The sequence below is a fragment of the Tachysurus fulvidraco genome, chromosome 22, assembly GCF_022655615.1.
Source record: "Tachysurus fulvidraco isolate hzauxx_2018 chromosome 22, HZAU_PFXX_2.0, whole genome shotgun sequence".
NCBI lineage: Eukaryota > Metazoa > Chordata > Actinopteri > Siluriformes > Bagridae > Tachysurus > Tachysurus fulvidraco.
The window spans coordinates 17,365,810-17,388,309 of NC_062539.1; the positions used below are offsets into that span (position 1 = coordinate 17,365,810).

The 22,500-nt window shown below is 44.7% G+C and overlaps 1 protein-coding gene across 1 annotated transcript in view; it reads left to right on the forward strand.

Moving 5' to 3' along the window:
* dock10 (dedicator of cytokinesis 10) overlaps nt 1-22,500 on the forward strand; it is a 97,545-nt gene that overhangs the window by 1,091 nt on the left and 73,954 nt on the right. The gene's annotated exons all lie outside the window — the stretch shown is intronic.

Sequence of the window (22,500 nt, forward strand, 5' to 3'; positions counted from 1 at the left end):
TATCTATCTATCTATCTATCTATCTATCTATCTATCTATCTATCTATCTATCTATCTATCTATCTATCTATCTGGTTATTAAACTTCTCTATTTCTCTTTGAATATCTCTGTCAGATTGATCATCTTTCTGTCTGTCTGATTGTCTGTCTGTCCATCTTTGTCTACCTGTCTGTTTATCAGTATGCCTGTCTTATGTGTTTACCTGTCTGCCTGCCCACTATCTATCTATCTATCTATCTATCTATCTATCTATCTATCTATCTATCTATCTATCTATCTATCTATCTGTCTGTCTGTCTGTCTGTCTGTCTGTCTGTCTGTCTAGCTGTCTGCTTGCATTTTTGCTCTCATGATCTCTTCATCAGTCTGTCTGTCTGTCTGTCTGTCTGTCTGTCTGTCTGTGTGTGTGTGTCTCTTTTAAGCCTTCTATCTATCTATCTATCTATCTATCTATCTATCTATCTATCTATCTATCTATCTATCTATCTATCTATCTATCTATCTATCTATCTATCTATCTAATCTTGAAACAGAGTTGTAGCTAGCAGTCTGATTTGAAGTGATAACTCAGTCACTTTGCTCTGCACACTGAGTGATTGTCTACATGTGGATGTATTTAGCATGTTTGCTGTGTTCCTGCTGTAGGACGCCGTCGTCCGCCACACACTCCTCACACAGTTACACACTTCACACCGTGCTAGTTAAAAAGAATGAACAAGGTTAACTGCAAATTTCAGTGTTTTACACTGGACACAGTTTGTAGATGTGTGTTTAGTTTGCAAATTGTTATCTGTCATTAAAAAAACTGAATAAAATTCCAATGATGTCATAGTGCCAAAACTTTTATTTTAAGAAATGCCATTCATACTGTAGGATAATTGAGTGCATCCTTGACCTCGGGGTAATTACTGGTTTTACACACATCTCTCCTGCACTCTGAGCTTTGACGTGAGTTTGCTCTCTTGTATGTTAGCTTTGATGCAGAGCGAGCGCGCGAGAGAGGCGAGAGAGAGAGAGAGAGCGGAGCAGACGAGCGCGGCGCGAGCTAGCGAAGGCGAGAGGCGAGCGAGCGAGCGAGCAAAAAGAGGGAGAGCGCGCGCGCGGAAGACGAATGTAAAGAGAGGAGATGAAGAGAGAAGAGATGAGAGAGGAGAGAGAGAGAAATGGAGAGGAGAGAGCGAAGCGAGGAGAGCGAAGAGGAGAATGAAGATATTAATATATATATATATAGAGAAGAGATAGAGCACCAAGAGAGAGAAAGAGGGGAGAGCGAGAGAGATAGAGAGAGAAAGAGAGAGAGCGAGGAGAGAGAGAGAGAGAGGGAGAGAGAGCGAGCGAGAAAGAGGGAGAGGGTATGAGATCGAGGGGGAGAGAGAGCGGGAGCGAGAGATAGGGAGAGAGAGATAGAGATTGAGCGAGAGAGATGAGGAGCGGCGAAAAGGGAGAGAGAGAGAGAGAGAGAGAGAGAGAGAGAGTCCTATATCTCACTACACACAACACACACACACACACACACACACACAAACACACTCATTCTATCCTTCCCTGTCTCCCAGTTAAGTGGCATTGACTGGCACTCGGTGTGTTCATCTATTCCCGGTTTTTATTATCAGCTTTTCAGTGGGACTGTTAGCAGAAGTGTGTGACTGTTGAACGTCTGCATCTGTCACACACCCCGACCTGTGTTGTTCTCACCAGCTACAGAGAACATCACAGGGGAAAACCCAACCTTAACTTGACTGTATATAACTGTATAATGTTCATCAAGGAGTTTTAGGGGAATTTTATTCTTTCTGTTTTCACATCAGAGGTTGTGTTATTACACACGTTCATGGTGGTGATGAATAACCCAACACAGAATAATGTGAAACCTTCTTACAACCTTCTTGAGTCCTGTTGTGAAGGTCAGGCCTCCTCATGAGGAAGGACTTAATCTTCCTCGGCCACATCAGATTGGTGTCACTGGGTCACCATTGTGTTTAGATGGAAATAAATAGTTTGTTTGGTGACAGGTTCGGTGCTCAGTTAGGAATGAAGGCGTTCGTGTCTGTCGATCTGTTGCTCTTCATTTTATTTGAGAACTGAGATTACAGTAATGCGTTTTTTGTAATATGGTGCTGTTTCTATAGCAACAGCTTCCACAGAGACGCTCCGCACGAGCAGGTTAATAAAACGTTTAATCGGGAGGTTTATTTATGGTAGAGTACGTTTTCTGACACAGGAAAATCTTCAGGACTTTGCACGTTTTCTTTCACATGACAATCTACATACTTTGTCTTATTAACCGGTGAAAGTAATAACGTTAAGTGATGACGTCCTCAGACCTTCCACACCGTCACATGCAACTACATAGAATAAATAAACCTTGTACGGGTGGCTTAGTGGTTAGCATGTTTCCCCACAGCCACAGGGTTTGGGGTTTGAGTCCCGCCTCTGTGAGTGTTTTTTCGCTTGCTTTGGGGGTTTCCATTGGGTCCTGTAGTTTCTTCTACTAAAAAAAATATATTGACTGGTATCTATATCTGTCCAGGATGTCCCTTGCCTTGTGCCGTGTGGTCCCTGGGATTGACTTCAGGCTGCCTTTGACACTGCGTAGGATAAACAGTACATAAAGTAAATAGGAATTGCTGTGGTATACAATTAAAAAGATGTTATAGAAAAAATAATGCACATAGTAGTTCTTTTAATTACTACTAGTGTCGGATTTTATTTATTTATTTATTTATTTATTTATTTATTTGCTTGTTTGTTTGTTTGTTTGTTTGTTTATTTAAATACCTATATAATTTTTCCTAGCATCCGAAACAGTCGACGACGTATCTGACGGTATTTAGTTAAACATTTGCTGGTATAAGTAGACAAACCGAGACACTTTGTAATGTTGTTAAGACAACCATAACAATCTCTCTCTCTCTGTCTCTCTGTCTCTCTCTCTCTCTCTCTCTCTCTCTCTCTTTCTCTCTCTCTCTCTTTCTCTTTTTTTCACTGACAGTCAGAAAGATTTCACTGGAGAAATCTCTCTTTGATTATTTGTACAAAACGTGACGTCCCACGTCCATGAAATCCGTCTGTGTCTTTGTATAAACACAGAGCACGTTATTGAGCGGTCTGAAAGAACGTGTCAGAGGTTCACGAGAAGCACGTCGACTTGGAATATACGACGTTTTCTGCTTTCCGCTTTCTCTCGGATAGCTTTGGTGTTCGGTGTGAGTCTGAATGAGTCTCCTACTGACCAGAAGCCTGGACACAGTCAGATCTGTCGGAATGATGTGTTGGGTTAATGCCCGTTTCCACAGGGGCTCAAGTGTGTGTGTGTGTGTGTGTGTGTGTGTGTGTGTGTGTGTGTGTGTGTGTGTCTGTGTGTCTGTGTGCCAGCCAGTGGCTCTTATTTACCTCTTCTCGATCACAGCTTCCGCATGTAACCAACCGAACATCCTCCCTCAGTGCCTGTGCTTTGAATTTTCTGGAATGTTCTCCAGACCTTCAATCAGAATAAATAGAGAAAAGTCCTTTTGCAGATGTGGCAAAGTGAAGCGTGTGTGTGTGTGTGTGTGTGTGTGTGTGTGTGTGTGTGTGTGTGTGTGTGTGTGTGATAACAGTAACCCATCCACCCAGCATATTTATGAGGGACCAGAGGTTGTGATGTGAATATTAAAGCAGACATGCGGCAGTGAGCCATGAAAATCATGGCCATGTAAACAGCCTTCTTCTGGCCTTCTTCTTCCTTTACTTCACTTTTACTTTTACTTAGTGGGTCATCGCTTCCGGGGGCCGAGTAACTCGAGTAAGAATTGCCTTTCTTTTAATAGTTTTTTTTTCAACCTCGTGATTAAACGCATGTATATACTGTACGTACGTTACTGCCTTTAGCTTTCACTAGTACTCAGATGCCCTCGGCACAGAGAGGAAGAAGATTTTACACACAAATGAGTCTCAGTTACAGAGACAAGGTCGCAGTCTGATTCTTCACATTCGTGTATTCTGCACATGTGCATTAAGTTTCCATTGGGGGGGGGGGGGTTTTCCCTGTGACATGATATTGTATGAAGCCGGTTGCGGTTGCAGTGAGTCGATGCGATTCTCGTACGTTTGATGACAGACAGTGAGAGAAGATCTGTGATTGGTCGTCTTCCGTATCGGAAGAAACGTCTACGTTTCGTTTTCACAGACTCTCCTCTCTTAGCCAATCGTGATTATTCACAAACAGGTTTCTAATAAAATATTTGAGTATTACGGTGTGATCAAAAGAAATATTCATTCATTCATTCATTCATTCATTCATTCATATTCTACCGCTTATCCGAACTACCTCGGGTCACGGGGAGCCTGTGCCTATCGGGCATCGAGGCAGGATGCACCCTGGACGGAGTGCCAACCCATCACAGGGCACACACACACTCATTCACTCACTCACGCACTCACACACTACGTTTCTCTGATTGGTATCAAAACTTCAAACTGCATATAGTTTTATTTCTGTTTATTAGAGATTATAAATATTATAAACCACTTTTCCACTTGCTCTGTCTGTATCCTTCATGACAAAGCGGGGCTGGGGGTGGTGGGGCGCGCTGGGGGGGGAGGAAGGAGGGGGGTGGGCGGGAGGGGGGATAGGGAGAGAGGGCAGGGAGGCGGGGGGGGGGAGGGGGAGGGGGTCACGGGGGGGGGAGAGGAGTGCGCGCGTGAGTGAGGGAAGTGTGTGTGTGGGGAGGCAAGTGAGGAGCGCGAGGACAGGGGTGGCGTGTGCGGTGAGGACGAGGAAGAGGGGGTGGGCGAGGAGTAGAGGCAGCGAGGGAGTGGGAGAGGAGGAGGCGCGGGGAGGAAGTGAGGTGCAGGCGAGGAGGGAGTGGGTGTGGGGGAGAAGTGGTGTGAGGAGGGGTGAGGGCGTGGGGTCGTGTGCGTGTGTGGGGTGAGGCAAGAGAGGGGGTGGGAGAGAGAGAGGGGGCTGAGCGAGGGAGGCAGTGTGAGGAAAGGCGGGGGATGGAAGTGCGAGGGGGAGGAAGCGGGGGAGGGAGGAGGGAGTGGGTGGTGCGGGATGAGGGGAGAGGGCGGCCAGGGAGCGGGGGAGAGGAAGCGCGCGAGGGGGCGAGAGAGAGAGGAAGGCGGGCGAGGGGAGAGCACATGTGGGGGGTGAGGAGCGAGAGGAAGCGAGAGGGGTGAGTGTGTGAGGAGTGTTGGAGGGTGGGGGTGTTTGAGGAATGGTGGGGGTGGGTGTGTGGTGTTAGGAGGTTGCCTGTGTGTGGGTGTGTGTGTGTTGAGGAAGGGGGGGTGTGGTGGGGTGTGTGAGTTGGGTTGTGTGTGGGTTGGAAAGGTGTGATGTGGGTGGGCGTGTGTTAGGCAGGTGGGTGTGTTGGGTGTGTGTGTGTGTGTGGAGGTGTGTGTGGTTTAGCAATGTGGCTGTGTGTGTGTGTTTAGGAAGAGGGGTGGTGTGGTGGGTGGTGTGTGTGTGTGTGTGTGTGTGTGTGTGTGTGTGTTTAGGCATGTGTGTGTGTGTGTGTGTGTGTGTGTGTGTTTAGGCATGTGTGTGTGTGTGTTTAGGCATGTGTGTGTGTGTGTGTGTGTGTGTGTGTGTGTGTGTGTGTGTTTAGGCATGTGTGTGTGTGTGTGTGTGTGTTTAGGAGTGTGTGTGTGTGTGTGTATAGGCATGTGTATTGTGTGTTGGTTGTGATGTTAGGAGGTTGTGGTGTGTGTGTGTGTTTAGGCATGTGTGCTACAAGGGAGATCATGTGAAAGGTCAAAGGTTGTTTGCTGAGGTTATATTTAGGGATTTGATGTTTTAATGTGATATGGGGAAATAAAGCTGTGGGATTTTTTTCTTTTCTGTTACTATACTGATTTACCACCTAAATACGGTCTCTCTCTCTCTCTCTCTCTCCCTCTCTCAATCTCTCTCTCTTTCTCTATCTCTCCCTCTCCCTAGCTCTCTCTCTTTTTTCTCTCTCTCTCAATCTCTCTCTTTCTCTCTCTCTCTTTCTCCCTTTCTCTCTCTCTCTCTCTCTCTCTCTCTCTTTCTCTCTTTCTCCCTTTCTCTCTCTCTCCCTCTCTCTCCCTAGCTCTCCCTCCCTCCCTCCTCCCTCCCTCTCTCTCTCTCTCTCTCTCTCTCTCTCTCTCTCTATGTATCTGTGTGCCTGTTCTGTCTACTATTCTGTTTCTTCACTGCTGACTCCTTTTTTTCTGAATGACGACCAGAGCCAAGCAAAAGCTACACAAGAGTCTCACAGAACTCAGTTCACCCCTCCTCACTAACACACACACACACACACACACACACACACACACACACACACACACACACACACCCGGCACCCCATCGTCATTTGGAGCAGGGTCAGCCTGGGTTACATTTTTTTATTTCTGCAGCCTTCTCTATAAAATGTTTTCTAATCACTTTCGATTTTTATTTCTGTTATTTCGCTTCGGTCACCTTCTTCAAAAATCTTTTACTTACTGTTATTTTTCCCGAGAACCCATCGGCACCTCGGACATTTGTATACATACAGAAAACAGAAGCAGTTCATAGAGAAGAGGAAGCTTTTACCTCGTGCTGATGTTTCTGAAGGAAACACAGAATTAACAGCAGTGATCCAAACGTAAGAGGATTAAAACTAATCTAATGAAGTGAGATGTGTTGTACCGCAAGCTGCATCACGTGGACGTCTTTCGTTCAGACTACGGAGAGCGTTAGAGCCGTACGACACCGTGCGTCGTAAATCTCTGATTATTAAGTAGCATCGATTTACCTCAAGTCATTACATGTAAATATTTTAAATGCAAAGTGTCTCACGAAGGAGGCAGAATACAGTGATGATGCTGAGAAGGTGAGGATTAAGGCTCTCGCTCAACCTTCTCTGGCTGATCTGGGATTTGAACTCTAAGCATATTGTACGTTGTATAATGATTTAATCGCCTCTACAAGACTTTACAATAATATGACATCTAGTGTAATGTTCCAGTTTAATTTGGGTGTATACTTGCATGAGATAGCACTCAAAACCCAGTCTTTTTGTTCCCAGTAACACTCACGAAGTTAAAGGTGCGGTCTCTGATGTTTGAAAGCCAATGTTGACATATAAAATCACCAAAACAAACACGCCCCTAACCCAAACGGGTCCCACCCCTGTATCGATAGCTCCGCCCACACATACGTACGTAACCCGGGCGACTAACAGAAAGAAACGTGTCTTTATCATAGCTGAAGGGAAGAACAATACGATTGTAGATAAACAAACAAGCAAAAATGCCACACAAGCATAATGATGTAAAGGACAAAGGCATATATTAGTTCTGTGTAACAAAGCAAAACCAACGTTACTCACCTATCGAGAAGGAAGAAAGCGCCTCGGCGTCTTAAGTAAAGTCGGCCACATATTCACAGGTCGGAGTTTCCCGAGTCGATAACTCCTGAGCTAAACGCTGTTACTACACAAAACGCGGTTGTAGCTGCCTCTCTACATTACTACGATAGAAAAGAGGTGTTATTTGTGTAGTAACAGCGTTTAGCTCAGGAGTTATTGACTCGGGAAACTCCAACCTGTGAATATGTGGCCAACTTCCTGCTCCTTCAGTTCTCTCCAGCGCTGGAAAGCTGATCCTATATTAACACGTCCTACTTCTTGTCCTTATCGTAAGTCTTTCTTCTCTTTCTTTGTTTTTATCCTCCATGTCAATGTTAAAACCGCTTTCTGCTAACGTCACACATGCGCACTGAACACTGTCTCCGCCCATATCGACAAGCCCCGCCCCTTTCTGCTCATTGGCTACACGTTTGTTTTGTTTTTGTTTTGATTTTTGTTTATTATTCGGCCCGACTCGGTTTTCTGAAACATTTCTCAAAAATCTGAGACCCCGCCTTTAAATCATACATCGACATATGACTTCTCAGGAAGCTCCGCCCCCTTTACTCCAGCTCACGTGCTCTCGACTGGGCTCTCGTCTTCAGTTTATAGATACGAAATAAAAGCTATGAATGTCAAACGGTTAAGGCTCTGGATCGCTGATCAGAACGTCGGTGGTTCAGGCCTCAGCACTGCTGAGCTACTTCTGTTGGGATGTGTGAAGAAAAGAATTTCAGTGTGCTAATGGTTTTGCTGGGGTCACGGTGGCTTAGTGGTTAGCACATTCGCCTCACACCTACAGGGTCGGGGGGTCGATTCCCGCTTCCGCCTTGTGTGTGTGGAGTTTGCATGTTCTCCCCGTGCCTCGGGGGTTTCCTCCGGGTACTCCGGTTTCCTCCCCCGGTCCAAAGACATGCATGGTAGGTTGATTGGCATCTCTGGAAAATTGTCCGTAGTGTGTGAGTGTGTGTGTGAATGAGAGTGTGTGTGGGTTATCGTTCAGATGCGTTCGATCAAAGTGAAAACCTTCAGCTTTGTAGACGTTAGACCGAAAGACGTTAGATTTATACAGATGGTTTTTTTTTTTTATGATTTTGGGGAATCCCTCGCTCATTGAGTCCTCTTAAACTTGATGGAGAGTAATCTAGCTTTTCTGCCCTTTAATCAGTCTTCCGGTCTATTAATCGATTTATTATGAGGAATCTAGGACACGATATGGAATTGCACCATTTTCATCATCTTTTCATTAGTGCTTTTTAAGCTCTGTGTGCGTTCACAGAGCGAGGGGATTGATTTAGTGCGGTTTGCAAACCCCCGGGGATCTGTAACATAGCAGCAGATCAGCAACTGAATATTTGTTGGATATTTAATTGGTGGCGGAAACCGAGATCGGATTTAGCATCGATCAGCATGCAGCATTTAAAAGTGGTGAAGAAACCAATACAGTTCTTATGGTGTCTGCCTGAGCATGAGCATCTCAACATGACATATGTTGATTAGTTTAGTGTGTGTGTGTGTGTGTGTGTGTGTGTGTCATTGTGAGTGAGTGTGTATGTGTGTGTGTGTGTGTGTGTGAGTGTATGTGTCTGTGTGTGAGTGAGTGTGAGTGAGTGTGCGTGTATGTGTGTGTGTTTGTGTGTTTGTGTGTCTGTGTGTGAGTGTGAGTGAGTGAGTGTGCGTGTGAGTGAGCGTGTGTGTGTGTGATTGTGAGTGAGAGTGTGTGTGTGTCTGTGTGTGTGTGTGTCATTGTGAGTGAGTGTGTGAGTGTGTGTGTCTGTGTGTGAGTGTGTGTGTGTGTGTGTGTGTGTGTGTGTGTGAGTGTGAGAAAGTGAGTGTGTGTGTGTGTGTGTGTGTGTGTGTGTGCACGTCTGCATGGCCAATTTCATGCTTCACAGCCCTGTGCGTGTGTGTGTGTCTGTGTATGAGTGAGTGTGAGTGAGTGAGTGTGTGTGTGTGTGTGAGTGAGTGTGTGTGTGTGTGTGTGAGTGTGTGTGTGTGTGAGTGAGTGAATGTATGTGTGTGTGTGTGTGTGTGTGTGTGTGTGTGTGTGTGTGTGTGTGTGTGTGTGTGTGTGTCTGCAATATTTTTTGGCCTCCACCTAACCATGACCATCAGTGCTCCAAAAAGATGGTGTAAGATGGTGTAAGATGGTGTAAGATGGAGTAAGATGGAGTAAGATGGAGTAAGATGGAGTAAGATGGCTGCCTCATCCACAGAGTGTCATTCTTTAACCTCATGTCTGTACCAGGCTCATATTCAGGCTGTTCATCTGCACTGTATAGCATCTAAGAACAAGCGCAGTCTCTGTATCTGACTGATGTCAGTGTGCAGCAGAGAACGAGTCAAATACATAACGAGTTACTTCTGGCACACACACACACACACACACACACACACACACACACACACACAGTACACACACCAGAAGCTGTATGATCTCACACTCAGATGAAGAAAACAAGAAGCTTTTCAGTCTAACCAAATGTCGAGATGGCATCAGAGACAGAGATCAGACGCTACATCTGCTACATGTGGTCTGATATCTCCGGTAACTCGCCACAAGCAAACATTACGGTGCGAATGAAGAAAGAGAAGAGAGCGACGAAAGCATCACTGTAACCTTCGTACGCTGCATCTCGGAGATATCTTCGGAGTAGTTGGGAATAACAGAGAGAGTGTGTTGGTTTATCTAAAACACCGGGGTTATTGTGTAAGAAGGGAAGGTTGTAGCGTAAAAGACCAAGAAACCAAGGGATTTTTTTAGATCTTTTTCTTCTGAAGCTTTTCCTTTGTCAGTGTCGATCTTTGCTTTGGGTTTTTATTGTGTTGGAAAGTGACACTGTTTTGTGCCAAAATAGACCGGCATTCAATAGACCCCTACTCATAATTTCCTCCATCTTGAATATCTTGAGGGGGGGCACGGTGGCTTAGCGGTTACCACGTTCGCCTCAAACCTCCAGGGTCGGGGGTTCGATTCCCACCTCCGCCTTGTGTGTGTGGAGTTTGCATGTTCTCCCCGTGCCTCGGGGGTTTCCTCCGGGTACTCCGGTTTCCTCCCCCGGTCCAAAGACATGCATGGTAGGTTGATTGACATCTCTGGAAAATTGTCCGTAGTGTGTGTGTGTGTGTGAGTGAATGAGAGTGTGTGTGTGTGTGCCCTGTGATGGGTTGGCACTCCGTACAGGGTGTATCCTGCCTCGATGCCCGATGACGCCTGAGATAGGCACAGGCTCTCCGTGACTCGAGGTAGTTCGGATAAGCGGTAGAAAATGAATGAAGGAATGTTCCCTGCCGAGTGACGCCGCAGCTCGACCATGCATGCCCACTTCCTGTGGCTTTACTTGGCTTTCTGCCCGTTCGACAAAGCCTGAGATAGGCACAGGCTCCCCGTGACCCAAGAAGTTCGGATAAAGCGATAGAAAATGAATGAATGAATGAATGAATGAATATCTTGAATTCCCAGCTGAAAAAAAACAGCCCTATAGCATGATGCTGCCGCCACCATGCTTCATGCTTCACTGTCGGTTTTTACTGCGGATGATAAACCGTCTTGTCTTTGCACCATATTTTTTTTCCTATATTTTTTCTCATTTACTCTAGAAAAAGATAACAAACTGTATGAGAATGAACACAATGAGATAAAATTGCCATAATATGCCATCACCATATTCAGTATTTTGCAGGAAAGGCGGCTCTGCAGCGATGTTTTGTTTGTCGCTAAACAGAATGACGCAAATCTTTTTAGTCTCATTTTCTGCCTTGAGAAAAAAGGAGTTGTTTCCAGTCCGTTTCCTGCTCCTCCCGTCCTCAGAGACGAGGCTTTCTCCCGGGATTCGTTCGGTGAGTCCGGCTCTGTGTCCGTGAACGTACTGTGTGAGATACTAATATATCTCAGAACACTTCTTGTACGTCTAGTTTCATGACCGTCAGTGGAGGTGGAGAGCAAAATAAATGTTTGAATGAATACAGTAAGAAGAAGAGGTGTAGTTAAAAGTCCGGTTAGATTCGTAGATCTGTTGATTGTAGGAGACGTCGCTTACACTTCCTTTGTGTACCTTAAGTGATGTCACTCATGGACCAGTTTCTATACCATCAAGTCTGAAAGGGTCTTTTTACACCCGGTCACTTCGCGTGTCGTCTCTGATCCGATAGCTATCTGATTTGTTAAAACCGTTCCGTTTACATCAGGCCACATAAACGCGTCTCGGCGAATCGGATATCGATCTGATCTTTCTGCTCCCGCCCAAAATGCTAATATATTTTACCTCATTCCCGGGGTAATTGAACCGGAACATGCTTTAGTGTATGAGGTCGCTACAAAAAAACAGCATTTACTGTTTGCTGCATTTTCGCTGGCAGCAGCAGCGCGTTTTAAGACCCGACGAGACGCCTGAGTGAAAGATCGGAGCAGCGCCGGTGGGAAAACATGTTTGTTTCTGGCGCGATGCACGACTCGCGAGTCACCTGCGAGTGACGTACTTCCGTTTGGGAGGAGTTTAGCGCTGACGTATGTGGCTTGAACAACCACATTCATTTACACCTGTCTGGTTTCATCTGAAACGCGTCCCAGACCACCTCCTGAAGGGGTTTGTACCATCGGGTTTATATCCGTCTCCAAAAGGTTTCGGAGGGCATTTAGACCTGGTCTTTTTACCGTCGGGTAGCAATCGGATCACAGAATACGCAGGAAGTGACCAGGTGTAAAAAGCCCCAAAGTGTGCATGTGGCTTAGTGGTTAAGGTGTTGGGCCACCAATTCGAAGGTTGTGAGTTCAATCCCAGGTCCACCAAGATGCCACTGTTGGGCCCCTAAGCAAGGCCCTTAACCCTCAGCTGTATAAAAAAATTGTTAATGTTAGTCGCTCTGGATAAAGGCATCTGCCAAATAATGTAAAGTGTTTTTCTCCTCCACAGCAGTTATGTGCCAACGATTAAGCATTAAAAATGAAAACGTAAAGACTTTTCTATGTCGTAGGACATTTATGATCGCAAGCCGGGATGCCGTGAGAAGGTAGAATAGGTTTGGAAATCTCACCAAACTGGCAACACACTAACCATCTATTCAAGCTCAATTATTCTTATTCATTTTAACCACAGAACCGAGAGAACTTACAACAAGGCAGTAAGTAATCACACACACCGGTGTTACATCACTTCATTGTGCATTATAACACACAGATTTAATCGTCTACGCACCTACATACACAAGCATGACTAATTTATAGACATACTACAGTCTGAATTCCCTTCTTTCTTTTTTACTCCGTCAATAAGATTTATCTTTTTTTTACTCACTTTCACAATCACGCTTGGCTTGCAAAACTTACACCACATGTTCGAGTTTAGAACAGGAAGTCAAGTTCGTTTAGATAAGTTAGGTTAGGTAGCGTTCGTGTCACGCAATCTGCGATCGCACCTCGTCCTGTAAGACTCAACCACAGGATGTAAAAAACGATGATTACGATTAACGCGAAGAAGAGAAGCAGCGTGACGAATAGGAGCTGATTATGATGAAGCGCATCACCGAGAGATATAAATAGAGTCTCAGATACACCGAGATATCGTTCTGTGTAATCGGGATCCAGCCCATAAAGGACACGGTTTCAGAATGAACAAGCGAATGTAAAGTAAGAAACGTCCCACGGTGACATGAGGCGGAAAGTCTTTTCCTTTCCCAGCTGTAAGAAAGCAAAGCATGCAGTATGTACGAGCTGTATCCCTGCCCCTCGCTTCCATGACATCATTTCTATTATATTTGTTCTTAAAACGAACACAAACGATTATTGTGATGTCTACGGAAGGTTCAGACACAACAAAACGGAGACAGTTAAGCCACATAAGTCATCTGTTTGTAAATGACACTTTCTAACTAAAGCACAAAGTTCGCACGCGGCCTTAAATGGTCAGCGTTTATCACACCACGTCTGCTGATGTTATTCGATCGTCTTCGTGGGCGAGCGTCTCTCGTGGCGAGCGTCTCGGGCTCGGCCTACGGTCCTCGCTCGGCGTGCGATTCTGCTCTAACCGTCATCACGTCTCTTTCTTTGAAGGCTCGGATGCCTGATGCACTTACTGCTCAAGCCAGGAACTTCTCGTCTTTGGTCTCTGGAGACAAAGCAGTAAAGAAAAAATAAGATGTTGTATCTTGTATTGTGGGTTGATTTTTAATCTCTGGCCCTATTGACAATGGACATGAGGACACACACATACATCAGGACACACACAGACATGAGGACACACACATCAGGACGCACACATACATGAGGACACACGCATACATGAGGACACACACAGACATCAGGACACACACATACATCAGGACACACACAGACATGAGGACACACACAGACATCAGGACACACACAGACATCAGGACACACACAGACATGAGGACACACACAGACATGAGGACACACACATACATCAGGACACACACAGACATGAGGACACACACAGACATCAGGACACACACAGACATGAGGACACACACCTACATCAGGACACACACAGACATGAGGACACAGACATCAGGACACACACAGACATGAGGACACACACAGAAATGAGGGCACAGACAGACATGAGGGCACAGACAGACATGAGGACACACACAGACATGAGGACACACAGATATGAGGACACACACAGACATGAGGACACACACAGATATGAGGACACACAGATATGAGGACACACACAGACAAGAGGGCACAGACAGATATGAGGACACACACAGACATGAGGACACACAGACATGAGGACACACACAGACATGAGGACACATACAGATATGAGGACACACACAGACATGACACACACAGACATGAGGACACAGACAGATATGAGGACACAGAGAGATATGAGGACACAGACAGGTATGAGGACACACAGATATGAGGACACAGACATGAGGGCACAGACAGACATGAGGACACACACAGACATGAGGACACACAGACATGAGGACACACACAGACATGAGGACACACACAGACATGAGGACACACACAGATATGAGGACACACACAGATATGAGGACACACACAGATATGAGGACACACACAGACAAGAGGGCACACACAGACATGAGGACACACACAGACATGAGGACACAGACAGATATGAGGACACAGAGAGATATGAGGACACAGACAGGTATGAGGACACACACAGATATGAGGACACACAGACATGAGGGCACAGACAGACATGAGGACACACACAGACATGAGGGCACAGACAGACATGAGGACACACAGATATGAGGACACACAGACATGAGGACACACACAGACATGAGGACACACAGACATGAGGACACACACATATTTAACATTTACAGCATAAAATAGTCGCAAAATTGCTTTGTAGACTATCAGAAACATCCTCATGCAAGTTCAATAGGTCTCACACACACACACACACACACACACACACACACACACACACACACACACACACACACACACACACACACTGTATCATCTTATCTGTGAGCCCATTTTGTGGTGCTTGGGCATGCGATGATGTCACTTGTGTTTGTACACTTGCAACAAGAGAATATTGTGACAATGGTCTGTGTGTGTGTGTGTGTGTGTGTGTGTGTGTGTGTGTGTGTGTGTGTGTGTTTGTGTGTGTGTGTGTGTTTGTGAATGACAGAGGGCTGAATTGCTCCACTGTTTGAATGCTATGCTGTGTGATCTCAGAGAGCGAGAGACTCACACTCTCTACAGCTCGTCACTGTGCTTACATATGCTACAGTTTGTAATGACACGTAAACTTCATTTCATGTACGGTGTGTGTGTGTGTGTGTGTGTGTGTGTGTGTGTGTGTGTGTGTGTGTGTGTGTGTGTGTGTGTGTACACACCTCTGCACCAGATTTAGGGATTAATGCACTGATTCTGACAAACAGCAGCTTTAACGCTCATCTCTGGTGATGATTATTATAAAACAAGATGAAGACACAAAGAGCTCAGACACAGAACTGAGAGCTCCTTTTTATAAAATGGTTTTTTTTTTTTACATGATTTGACCTCACATGATGGCCACACGAACACACACACACACACACACACACACACACACACACACACACACACACACACACACACACACACCTACACTTCACCATGAGTACCGTGCTTTGTCCTCTTGTTCGTTCACAATAGCTAAAGTGCTTCACAGGCTGAAGAGCTCTGTTGTACTCAAGGATGCCAGTTCCATCAAAATCAAGCTTTTACTCTCATGAAACAAAGGACGACCTCTTTGTTTCCTCCCCACCTATGTTTCATTTCACACACACACACATGTATACAAACACACACACACACATACTCACACACACACACACACACACGCGTTCATGTTTCACCATATTTTATCATGTTTGCATTGAATCCCTGCACACATGAAATCCCTGACACACATACAAACACATGCATACACACTCACATGTATACACACACATGCATACACACACATGCCTACACACACACACATACATACAAACACACACACATTCTCATACATTTGTCCTTTGAGTGTACTATGTTCGGCCTTCAATTGAGGCTGAGCTCTGGATGTGCATCGTGTGTGTGTGTGTGTGTGTGTGTGTGTGTGTGTGTGTGTGTGTGTGTGTGTGTGTGTGTGTGTGTGTGTGTATTAATAGTCTTACAGTCTCATAGCGCTCTTTAAACAAATTCCTCCGTTCTCTAAGGGCTCACTGCATTCCTGGGTAGGAGGGCTCAACACACTGCTACTGCCATTCCTCCCCCTTTTTGTAGCCACTGTGGTGCATTTGTGATCAACAGCCCTCACAACACACACACACACACACACACACACACACACACACACACACACACACACACACACACATTTTAGCATACCCCCACACACCCAAACATGCTGATTTATTCCACAACATGCTTGAATTATCATGTGCTTAAAAAAAATCCAAGCTTTTCTTAAATGTAGTAAAACGATGAGCTTTTTCAGCAGAATGAATTTTCTTGTTCTTTCTATCCATCTTTTCCTCCTGCACTCAAGGTTAAACTGATAGTCCAGGGGAAATGTCTCACACCTGCAGTTTTGATGTCAAGGTCAAAGCCGAGCCTGATGACAAACTGCGCCGCATGATGAAAAGCAGGCCAGTGTGCAGAGAGACAGACTGTGTGTGTGTGTGTGTGTGTGTGTGTGTGTGTGTGTGTGTGTGTGTGTGTGTGTGTGTGTGTGTGTGTGTGGAAGATGGATCTGTGCCCAGTTGTACCAGCATTCACATGGGGAAAGTGACATGATTTCTCACCAGTATGTGTTTGTCTGTGGCTGTGTGTTTGTGTGACTGTGTGTGTTTGAGAGACAGTGTGTGTTTGTGTGACTGTGTGTTTGTGTGACTGTGTGTGTTTGTGTGGTATGTAATGTGTGTGTGAGTGTGTACTGTGTAGTACGTAGTGTGTAAGTGTGTAGCGTGTGTGCGTGTGTGTGTGTGTGTGTGTGTGTGTGTAGTGTGTAAAGCTTTAAAACACTGAATCACAGTGAATTAAACAACAGCTTTATTTATTTTTTAAAATCTTTTCATTATTCACATTAGATTATTAGTTTAGCTCTAAAACACCTGGAACTTCCGTCACAGCCGCTGTGAGCGACTCAACATGTTGTGACCAAACAGATTGGAGAATAATTTAACGAATTAAGAAAACAGGAAAGTAGTTAATTGTAATTATTATTATTAATGAATAAAATAATTCATTGTGCCTCATGCATGGCTGGTCATAAAACATTCATAGCTTATGTCCAGACTGCAGCTTTAATATAATCACTGAACACAGATAAACTACTGAACACAGATAAAGCACCTTTAATATAATCACTGAACACAGATAAACTACTGAACACAGATAAACTACTGAACACAGATAAAGCACCTTTAATATAATCACTGAACACAGATAAACTACTGAACACAGATAAACTACTGAACACAGATAAAGCACATTTAATATAATCACTGAACACAGATAAACTACTGAACACAGATAAACTACTGAACACATATAAAGCACATTTAATATAATCACTGAACACAGATAAACTACTGAACACAGATAAACTACTGAACACAGATAAAGCACATTTAATATAATCACTGAACACATAAACCACTGAACACAGATACATATATAATCATATGAACTCATGCACATCTCTCTATATGAATGATGTAGAGATCTGAGCTCTCGGAGCTGAGACACTGAGACACTGAGACACTGACCTTGGAGTAGAAATACATGACCTGGACTAGAGTATAAGCTTCAGCATGCTAATACACACAGGCCCACGGGCCACTGGTTGCACATGGGCATCTAGGAGGGGGCACCATCTGTCTGCACTCTATCACTGGGTCAGCGTTAATCTTTCATACACATTCACAGAATTAAAACAGACCGCAACGCCTCAAGAGCTGCTATAATAAGCAACACTTACTGGGGTTGGGTGATAAAAACGATAATGTGTATCTCACACTCTGTGTGTGTTTGTGTGTGTGTGTGTGTGTGTGTGTGTGTGTGTGTGTGTGTGTGTGTGTGTGTGTGTGTGTGTGTGTGTGTGTGTGTGCAGTCGTTGTCTTAAGGGATCGATCGATGAGATATAACTTGTCCTGGTATGTTAATGTGTACAGTCTGTGTGTGTGTGTGTGTGTGTGTGTGTGTGTGTGTGTGTTGCTGCTCTCCCATAAACCCTTCTTACAAACAAACAGATTACGGATTATAAACATTTCCAGCACCTCAACCATCCTCACTCATCTGCCAGTAGATGACTGCGGCTACACGGCAATCAGCGGCACCTGGGAATCAGTTCTGTTTTGTTTTTTGTTTTTTTGCTCCTCAAATCAGTTTAGAAGTTACGCTAGCAAAACGATGAGCAGAAAAAGGAATGCTACGTTGTGTAACGGCCTGCTTTTGGAAAAGGTTTGCATGTAGCTTGAGGGTGTGTGTGTGAGTGTGTGAGTGTGTGTGTGTTAGACTGTTGTCTGAGGATCTTCTGGCAGTCGGCGCTCCGTGTTGGCGAGCACTTTACATGGATCTGTTAAAAGAATGAGAGCTAAAGGGAGGGGGACGGATCAGGGAGGCCAGGAGGAAAAATATAAGGAGAAAGGAAGGGAAGAAAATAATATATCCCCAGGAAGCCATAAGGAAAAGTTTTCAGTTCAGTGCTGTGGTGCTGTGTCAATCTTCAGGGATCTCTCAGTCTCCCAGAGAAAGACTTCTCTGGAGGTTGTTTGAACGTTATGGAAACATTTAGCTACTCCGTTAAGCTCCACTATGAGCTTCTGGATAGATTTATACGACTTTGTTGGATTTGTACTGTGACTGTATAATAGACAGGGAGGTAGATGATGGATGGAGGATGAAGAATGGTGCTAGGAGATGCCGTCAGGGCTGCATCGGGTTTAGGTTGTGGTTTTCGCTGCCTCCAACATTTGATGCTTGTAGAATGTATTTGAGAGAAGCACACAGGAGTATTAGATGTTTGAAGACCGCCGGGTCGGCGCTTGGACCCCGTGTGAGAAGTGTGTTCTGGACTGCTTGTGGATGAGACGTACACTCTGTCTATCCTGTAATCTACTCACAGCTTCATTAGTTTTCTGTAAATGTAAATTGCTAGCGTTTAAAATTAACTGTTGAAAGTTGATGGTACAATAGATTCAGTAGTTAATCTCCTTACCCGAGAGACAAAATGATGAGTTAAGCTAGTTCACACACGCCAGGGCCCGTATTCATAAAGATTCTTAAAAATAAAGATCTTATCTTCAGACATGAGGGGACACACATACATGAGGACACACACAGGACATGCACAGACACGAGGACGCACACAGACATGAGGACACACACAGACATGAGAACATACACATACATGAGGACACACACAGGACATGCACAGACACGGGGACACACACAGACATGAGGACACACACAGACATGAGGGCACACAGACATGAGGACACACACAGACATGAGGGGACAAACATACATGAGGACACACACAGGACATGAACAGACACGAGGACGCACACAGACATGAGGACACACACAGACATGAGAACATACACATACATGAGGACACACACAGGACATGCACAGACACGAGGACACACACAGACATGAGGACACACACAGACATGAGAACATACACATACATGAGGACACACACAGGACATGCACAGACACGAGGACACACACAGACATGAGGACACACACAGACATGAGAACATACACATACATGAGGACACACACAGACATGAGGACACACACAGACATGAGAACATACACATACATGAGGACACACACAGGACATGCACAGACACGAGGACGCACACAGACATGAGGACACACACAGACATGAGAACATACACATACATGAGGACACACACAGGACATGCACAGACACGGGGACACACACAGACATGAGGACACACACAGACATGAGGGCACACAGACATGAGGACACACACAGACATGAGGGGACAAACATACATGAGGACACACACAGGACATGAACAGACACGAGGACGCACACAGACATGAGGACACACACAGACATGAGAACATACACATACATGAGGACACACACAGGACATGCACAGACACGAGGACACACACAGACATGAGGACACACACAGACATGAGAACATACACATACATGAGGACACACACAGGACATGCACAGACACGAGGACACACACAGACATGAGGACACACACAGACATGAGAACATACACATACATGAGGACACACACAGGACATGCACAGACATGAGGACACACACAGACATGAGGACACACACAGACATGAGGGCACACAGACATGAGGACACACACAGACATGAGGGGACACACATACATGAGGACACACACAGGACATGCACAGACACGAGGACGCACACAGACATGAGGACACACACAGACATGAGAACATACACATACATGAGGACACACACAGGACATGCACAGACACGAGGATACACACAGACATGAGGACACACACAGACATGAGAACATACACATACATGAGGACACACACAGGACATGCACAGACACGAGGACACACACAGACATGAGGACACACACAGACATGAGAACATACACATACATGAGGACACACACAGACATGAGGACACACACAGACATGAGAACATACACATACATGAGGACACACACAGGACATGCACAGACACGAGGACACACACAGACATGAGGACACACACAGACATGAGAACATACACATACATGAGGACACACAGGACATGCACAGACACGAGGACACACACAGACATGAGGACACACACAGACATGAGAACATACACATACATGAGGACACACACAGGACATGCACAGACACGAGGACGCACACAGACATGAGAACATACACATACATGAGGACACACACAGGACATGCACAGACACGAGGACACACACATACATGAGGTCACACACATACATGAGGACACACACATACATGAGGACGCACACACACACATACATAAGGACAACTCAGACATGAGGACACACACAGGACATGAGGACACACTCAGACATGTACAAATATATACATCATATTTTAAATAAACACAACCAACATGTTGATGTCACGAATCCCATCCGATCTCAGCACACGCTCTTCTCCTGACACCATTGTGTTTGTCCTCCTGGTCCTGTCTTCATCTCTGTTTGTCCATTGGTCGATTTCCAACACGGTGTTCATCGGTTTGCAGTCTAGCCTTTCATTAGTTTTTCTATTAATAGTCTTCCATGTGTTTGTATCTTGGCACAGTCAGTATTAGGTTAATGTCCATTACTGAGCCACTGAGTGTTCTGTTACTTTTGTTATTACTGCAGATTTCCCTTTTCTGACTTCTGAATTCAGCTGTAAGTATTTCGACCGTCGCTCCAGACTATGGGAATGATTTGTGGCTTACTATAAATAAAGACGGTGTCTAGTTTATACGATTGTGTCCTGCTTCTGAGTATCGCACATTATAGACACATTATAGACACATTATAGACACATTATGGACACATTATAGACACATTATGGACACATTATAGACACATTATGGACACATTATAGAAACATTATGGACACATTATGGACACATTATAGAAACATTATGGACACATTATGGACACATTATGGACACATTATAGAAACATTATGGACACATTATAGACACATTATAGACACATTGTAGTCACATTATGGATACATTATGGACACATTATGGACACATTATAGACACATTATGGACACATTATGGACACATTATGGACACATTATGTACAGATTATAGACACATTATGGACAGATTATAGACACATTATGGACACATTATAGACACATTATAGACACATTATGGACACATTATAGAAACATTATGGACACATTATAGACACATTATGGATACATTATGTACAGATTATGGACACATTATGGACACATTATGGACACATTATAGACACATTATAGACAGTTGACAATTGACATTCTCAGTCTCATTTAATTATTTATTTTCTTGAGGTATGAATATGGGGGGGTGGGGGGATCAAAGATTGTTTAAAACAAATAGGACAGAAAAAAAGTTTTAAGATACACAAATGAAGTAATGGATCTAACAAACTATACAAAAACAGATAAAATATCATTAAGCACAATTAGCTCTATATTAAATGATCCCCCACGGGTCGGCGTTCACAGTGAGGATGAAAGTGACAGAAGGAACAAAATCTCATGGATAAAATTTTAGATAAGAAGTCGTCTTTTGTCCGCCACGTACAGTATACATCAAGCATCGCATTAGTTCAGGCAGGCCACGTCGTCGAGCGTGCATCAGCTGTTAATCGGCTGTCCCCGACGCGCACCAATCCGGGTACGACATCCATATTACCCGATTTAAATTCCCATTCATTGAGCCGCTTTCTAGCGCGTCGCTGCTGCTGCGATTTAAACTCTCTCCTCCGACCCCGACTCCACCATGCCGGAACCCGCGTTCGTTGTACCAGTTTACGTCTTAAATCTCTCCCTCTCTCTCTCTCTCTCTCTCTCTCTCTCTCTCTCTCTAATTATTTATTTATTTATCCATTTATTCATTTATTATTTGGCCATTTTCTATT